The sequence below is a fragment of the Cyrtonyx montezumae genome, unplaced genomic scaffold (genome assembly GCF_038088225.1).
Source record: "Cyrtonyx montezumae isolate F1298 unplaced genomic scaffold, pur_monq_1.0 scaffold_6, whole genome shotgun sequence".
Taxonomy (NCBI): domain Eukaryota; kingdom Metazoa; phylum Chordata; class Aves; order Galliformes; family Odontophoridae; genus Cyrtonyx; species Cyrtonyx montezumae.
The window spans coordinates 6,750,141-6,754,846 of record NW_027072067.1 but is presented as its reverse complement, the minus strand read 5'-3'; positions in this window follow the sequence as shown (position 1 = coordinate 6,754,846).

The following is a 4,706-nucleotide window of genomic DNA, read 5'->3' as shown; positions in this document are numbered from 1 at the left end:
AGCTGCTCCGAGCCGCGCCGCACCGCTCCGAGCCCAGCCCCGCCGCGCAGCCCGGCAGGTGCAGCCCCGCACCGCCTCCGCCCGCCCTCCGCCGCCGGGCCGGGCCGGGCTGGGCTGGGGGGTGAACGGAGTCCCGAGGGAACCGCCGCTAGCCCGCCCAGCCCCGCCCCGCCCCGCCGGGCTCGGAGCGGGAGGAGTAGGGGGCGGATGGAGGCGGTTGCCGGAGCGCTGCCCCGGCCCCTGCCCACGGGTTGACCCCCCCGGGGCAACGGCCGCATCCCTCAGCCGGTTAGCGGGGGCTCGGCGCGTCCTGCCGTTACACTGCAGAGCTGTGCGCTCACGTACGTTAGGCGCTTGGTCTTCCAAGTTGTGGCTTTTTGCAGTAGGATGTGAAAGTAAACTTAGGCAGGTAGAGAGACGGTGTGAAGGAGCGCTGGAGACATCGCCCTCCTGCCTGCCTGCAGTTGGGTGGGACACCTTGAGCTCACTGCAGCACCACCTGCTCCCATCACCTGCAGCCACTCGTTATCCAGCGCCACGCAGTGAGGCTGGGGCTCAGCAGCGCTTGGAGATGGCTGTGGGGCTGGCAGCAGCAGCAGGTCACGGTGGTATGCAAGGCATGCCCGGGAGCAAGGTGCCTGTGCAGCCAGGGGACAAAGAAGCACAGAGATGCTTTTCCCTTAGGCTGTCACTGCTGTGCCTGCCATGCTAGTAACGAACACGGCTGTACCACAGGCATGGGGCGTGGGCCTGCCCTGGGCAGAGCTCTGGCTGCTGATTGCAATAGAGAGGGTGGGAGTCCTTGCTTAAGTCCTGCTGTAACAAAAGAGAATTTTCCCCAGGTACGGTGCTGCCATCTGCCTCTGAACACCAGCGATGTGATTTCACTTTTAGAGCCACCCCTCCAGCACAAACATGCTTTGAATTTAGTAGAGAACAAGAGTGGGAACAAATGCAAGAGACAAGGCAAGAGAGAAGGAAGAAAACGAAGTGTGTCTCAGAAATGACGATGGCTTTGATGCTAACGTGCTGTTTTCCACCCTGCACCCCTCACTTGGCCATCAGCAGCACTGGAGCTGCACGGCCCCATTGGGACACTGCGGTGCAGGGGCTGTTAGCTGCTGGATTTCACTAAGCTGCCCTAAGGCACCGTCTTCCTTCTAATCCCAGTTATTAGGGCTGGCTCGAGGCACTCCAAGTGCACAGGGCTGCTGAAGCAGCAATCCCACAGCCTGGGGCTGACCCCCTGCTCTCCTGCCTGCAGCCAGCCTGCCCACCTCCTCCTTCCTTCCTGCAGCTCTCCATGCTCCAGCTGCACATCAGCCCCTCATTGCAGAGCTGTCAAAGCTGTTTGTCCACCTCACTGGGAGCTTTGAGCAGCGGGGCTGGTTATGAGGTGACTGTAACAGGACAGTAACTCTCAGCTACAGGTTCTCATTCTCATCAGACAAGCATGAAACCTGAAAGAAAAACCTGACCCTTTGAAACGGCAGTGAGATCATCCGTTGGGTTATAGGAAATGTTCCCATCCCCACCGTGCTTCTGAATCAGTGTGTGCTCCTGCCTATTTAGGATGGGAGGAATACAGCAACATTGCTCAGCACTAAGCAGCGCAGTCACACTTTAGCAGACATGGCCTCACAACTTCGTGTTTGTTTTGGGAACTGGGGCAATGCTGTGTGTGCACGAGTGCACTGCAAACCGACCTCTGGAGTTTTGAGCCTCCACCTCCCCACTTGGCTCAGATACCAGCAGCTGAGGTGCTGGAGATGGTTCTAGGAGGAACGGTGTTGGAATAAACACACACAGAGTAATGGGAAACCAAGAATTGTTGGTGGAACCAGGGAAGGGGAAACAGAAAGCAAGTGGCTAGTTCAAAAAAAGGAAAAGTGTGTGTAAGAAGAAATGGGCAAATGTCAGGTTTTCCCATTCCCAGCCTCTGGGAGAAGGACACTTCCATGGAGAGAAAGAACTGTTTGCATTCTCTCAGAGCTTGGAAAGGAGCTGAATTCACAGCGGGAGCCGCTGACTTAAAGAGTCCAAACCGTGGGGTGTCTGCTGGGGCACCTCTCAGGCTGACAGACCTCTAACAAGATTCTTTTTGTTCTTACACTTAAGATCCGAATGTGAAAACAGTTCCAGAAAACAGAAGCTGCTGTAAGAGGAAAAGATGCTGCGTGGCACTGCGTAGAGGGATTATACAGAGGAATAAAAATGTGAGCAAGCAGTGGGATTTTCCTCTCTGCTTAAGACCTAGAGCTCTTGGAAAGTAGATCTGCTGTGAAAATCGGAGCTGCAGATATTAAACAAAAGCCGCTTTCAGCAAAAACACATCTCCCAGCACTTGGCATCATCGATGCGTAGCAGAACCCTATGTGTCAGGGGAAGAGGGTTCACTTCTCAGAGAGGATGACCCCTTCTCTTCTTAGGGAAGGGAGAGAACATCCTGGAGCCACAGGGTATTGATGCCCATGGCCCAGCCAGCTCTTACAGGGGGTCGTCACCTTCTCGGCGCAGTGAAACAGCCTCTCTCAGAGCTCACAGGGAGGAGAATGTGGACAGCTTCACAAACTCGAGGCTCAAGCAATGATTTTTAAACTATCCCCAGAAGATAAGCAAAGCTCGCTCCTATTATATACCAGTGAAGAAGTGGTGAAGTCAGCGAGAGCTTGGCTTCAGTTTGTCATTGAATAGGAGCTTGGGCATCTTCCCCACACGCAGCGTTTTTCACCAAGGGGGGTTCTAAGCAAAGGTACGAAATGTATTTCTGAACGCACCTATTTTGCTAAAGCTGAAAATAAATGGTTCTACATCCTGTTTTTTCTCTTGCAAACAAAAATAGCCGGGACAGACACAATGCACGCCCGAAAGCTCACGGTTATACCAGCGAGAACAAGCGCAGCAGTCAGCACCTCTGCGAAGGCTCATTAAAGGAGTTGTTTCTCCCCACAGGACTTGTCAATCTGATTTCACAGACAAGGCAAGTAATTATTAGGATATTTATGCTAATTTTATTTTCCGACCGCAAACTAACCCCTGGAGTTACAGCCCTCCAAAACACATTGTGTGATCTGGCAGTGCTTCAAGCCCTGCTGACTTACCTCCTGTAATTAGGGCCTTTACCTCAGCAGATCCACTCAGCCCCTGTACCCTGGCTCCCTGCAAAACCCCAGGTGCTTATTTTTAATGAGTACGGCCATGAAGAAAATATATTCCTGACACAAGTTGTGAAGAGAAACATCAGCAACTCACGAAGGTGCAAGCTGTTTGTTTGCTAGTGGTTGCGGTGAGTCTAGCAGATCTACTCATCCACTCCCTCTGTTTATTACTTTGTTCAAGGTGGTTTCATGTTATGCAGACAGCTTCATGCAGGCAGTTCTCTGTAATAACCATTTGTTAGAGCCTACCATGTAACAGCATGAGCAGAGGAGCTGTTGCTTAAATATTTTTCCCAAAACAAAACCCTTTTCTATTAATGATTTGTGCTGTTTGTTATTTATTTGTGAATTAAGTTATATTCTCAAGAGCTATTAAATGAGATGGTCTGGACTCAGACTGATTCAACAGAGAAATACTTTCTTTCTAGTGAAAAAAAGACAAGAGGAGCAGCAGACTTTCTGGTAGAAGCCTGCCAGGTGTGCAGTTCACATTAAATATTTCATTCTCCAAGAGCCATTACCAAAGCAGCTTACTTCGGCTTATTCCAAACTGCTGGCCTCAGCTCCAGCTCGCCAGCAGCCCCATTCTCTAATAGACAGCAGAAGGTAGGAGCAACTCCTTGGGATTAAATAAAGGAGGGGCATCGCCTTGGTTAGCACTGAACCCCCAAGGCATCCTGCAGCCCCACCTCTCTACATGAAGCCCCAGCCTTGATATAGAAAACTCCAGGCATTCCAGGCCTTAAAATGCTCACACTGGGCTACAGTTCTTCTTGCAAGCAGTAAGTTCTTGGCTCAGGAGGCCTTAAGGGTTTCCCAGTTCTCAGCTAGAGTGTGGAGTGGAGTCACAGCTGGGCTAGATCTCACTTGTTTGTCAGGAGAAAACTAAAGTTCTTCATTGGTCAGCAGCTATATGAGATCCCTTATGCACAGTCAGCAAATTTCTTTGGTCCTTTGATCACAGCTGCCCAAACTGCTACCCTAACAGTCAAATGAGAATGTGCTGATATCAAGCAGTATAATGTCATCTGCAAGCCATAACACAGGCATGCGTGAAATAATATAATGTGAATAAGGCAAAAAGTGTCTTTGGAGAAGCTAGCCCACAGCCTGCAGGAAAACATCACTGAGTGTCGAGCAGGGCAGCCTCAGACCTATTTCTAGCATGGTGTTCTTGAGCGCTGTCACACTGGACACCCACAGGATCTTCAACACTACCAATCTGAAAAACTGTGAGAAAGTACATAAAAACTTACGTGTGTCTATACTTATTCATATATATTAAAGCAATTAAGATCAAATAATAAAATGAAAAGCGTAGTTGTCTGCATTTTACCCCTGCAAATACAGACAGGCCATCGTGGTAAACCAGAGAGCCAGAAGGAATGGCTTGTCTGCACGGGTGTCTCTCAAGACTGTGAAATGGGTAAGGCTGCTGCTGTCAAAAAGCCAGAATTGGCCATGAAGACTGAGGAAGGGAGGAGTAAATATGTGAAATTGTGTGTGGTTTGCCCATTCAATTCCTACACTGGGGTTCGGGCCAAGCAC